The sequence below is a fragment of the Solanum tuberosum genome, unplaced genomic scaffold, assembly GCF_000226075.1.
Source record: "Solanum tuberosum cultivar DM 1-3 516 R44 unplaced genomic scaffold, SolTub_3.0 scf00127, whole genome shotgun sequence".
Lineage (NCBI taxonomy): Eukaryota > Viridiplantae > Streptophyta > Magnoliopsida > Solanales > Solanaceae > Solanum > Solanum tuberosum.
The window spans coordinates 1,504,917-1,507,575 of NW_006239058.1; positions in this window are offsets into that span (position 1 = coordinate 1,504,917).

Below are 2,659 nucleotides of genomic sequence, written 5' to 3' on the forward strand. Positions count from 1 at the left end.
CTTGTGATCACCGCGTCAGACGCCTCTGCCTCATTCTTGCCCGAAAAGGCATAACACTGAGCCCTATTATCTTGACAAGCTACTTCTCTGCCTTGTTGCACGTTTCCATTGCCTGCATTACCATTTCCTCTACCTCCACGGCCTTATTGATTACCTTCTCGCCCACTGTGTTGATGTTCTCGACCATTATTACCATTTTGCGTGGGTACCACTGCTCTAGACTGCTGTTGCATAGAATCTAACACACGTGGGTGGGGACAATCCCTCCTTATATGCCAAGGTTCTCTACAATTATAGCAAGTACGATAAAAAAATGGTCTGCTACCCATCGAATGTGCGACTCCCTGGCTATCCTGAATTAAATTATAAGGTAATGTTTCTGAGTAATTACCTGTAGAGGCGGGTATAGCAGACTGAATTGGCTTGGCTGCAAGCGTTGGCCTTTCGGACCCCTTGGAGTAAGATCGTTGAAAGTTACCTGAGTTCTTGGACCTTTTAGCCAATTCCTTAGCCTGACCGTCTCGCCTCACCCCATCCACTTTCTTCACAAAGTCTGTTACCTCATTAAAGCTCCTCCTTGCAAAAGTCATAAGAACATATAATACTTGCAACTCAGAATTTAGTCCCCTAATAAATAACCGGATTCTCTCTTCCTCAATAGTCACCAATTGAGTAGCATATCTTGACAAGACATGAAACTTGGCCTCATAAGCAGCCACATACATACCATTGCAAAAGTCATAAGAACATATAATACTTGCAACTCAGAATTTAGTCCCCTAATAAATAACCGGATTCTCTCTTCCTCAATAGTCACCAATTGAGTAGCATATCTTGACAAGACATGAAACTTGGCCTCATAAGCAGCCACATACATACCACCTTGCTCCAAAGCCATGAACTCATCCTTCTTACGATCTCTTAAAGTCCTAGGCACATATTTTTCTAGAAATAGAGCATGAAATTGGGTCCAAGTAAGTGAAGGTAAAGTTGAAGACCTGCATTCCATGTAAGCCCTCTACCATTACTTGGCCTCACCTTGAAGCTGAAAATTCACGAAATCAACCCTATGATGATGGACAATTCCCAACTTATGAAGCCTCTCATAGCAATCTAAGATAAACTCATAAGCATCCTCATTCTCAAAACCAAGAAACACATGAGGCTTAAGCTATAAAAACTTAGTCAACATTTCATACTCATTATTAGTCATAACAGAACCCAACAAAGGGTGGAAGAAAACATCATTACCTTTTGTTCCACCCGTCTTGGGCATAGTGCTAGCAATAACGGGATTAGCGGGAGCTTGAGTTGCTTGAACAGAAAGAAGCACTCCAGGACCAACCAACCCTTTCAAGAATGACATGATCTGTCGAGCTAACACTGGGTCTATCGGAGGAACATCGATAGTCTCAGCCTGCACCTCTTCTTCTTGTCCAACCTCCTCAACATTTTCAACCTTAATATCCTCTTCTATCTCTTCATGATGCACCTAAGGGGCCTCATTTTGGGGAATATTTTCGACCGGTACCCCATCTCTAGCAGGCGCTACTCTTCCATGGCCTCTACTCCTAGCTCTTCCTCTACCCTTGCCTTGATTGCGACCTCTAGCTGCAGATTCCTCAATTGGAGCATTGACGGGAGCTACGTGCCTGACGCCGTTAAATCTAGTGTTAACCATCTGCAGACAAAATAGTGAAGGAGGTTATATACCAATTTGAATCGCCAGATACCAATTGGAATCAAGTCATAGCACGAAAGGAGACAAGAGAAAACAGAGAGATTTTCTAAGTCATATAGCCTCTCGAAGAAAAGTAAAGGCGTCCCCGTACCGTTCCGTAAGACTCTATTAGATTTGTTTAGGTACATCAATATCAATGAACCTAGGCTCTGATACCAACTTTGTCACGACCCAGACCGTCGTTATTGGCACCCACACTAAACCCTCCGGTGGGAGAACCACTACTACAACCCAAACCAAGCAACTAAACTTAAAACTAAAACATTTAAGTTACGGAAGCAAGTTAAATAGATAAAGACTGAAGTTCCCATAAACTTCCAAAAGATCTAACAACTAAACAATGCGGAAGAAATAACCTAGAACCTGAAAGTCAATGTACCAAAACATCTAAAGTTCAACAAGTCTAAACAAGAAGGGATACAGCCCCAATCTAATGAACTAACACTAACTAGAACAAGTCTAAGTCCGAAATGGTGGACCTAGATGAAAGAGAACTCATAGAAGCCCGGAAGAATTGACTCACCCTTGAATTTGAGCGATCACTGATCTTCTAAGCAAGGTCTGTCAGTAGCCGCTTGAAGATGCCTTGTACTCAACAAAGAAATAGCAAATGTAGTATCAGTATACAACCACAATGTACTGGTAGGATCACGCGGCTATCCCACTAAGTGCAACATACATCAGTCAATACAACAATGTAATAACATGTATGTATTGAACATATACAGTATTATCAATATTTACGAACAACGAAAAAACCTCACATTTCTCAAGATACATAATTATATCAAATTGTTGGTTCTCTCATGGAACCCAAACCCAAACAGTTAGCATACTGGAACGTGGTATCCGAGCCAATGATTATGCCAGAACGTGGCAATCGATCCCATAATTATGCCAAAACGTGGCAACCGATCC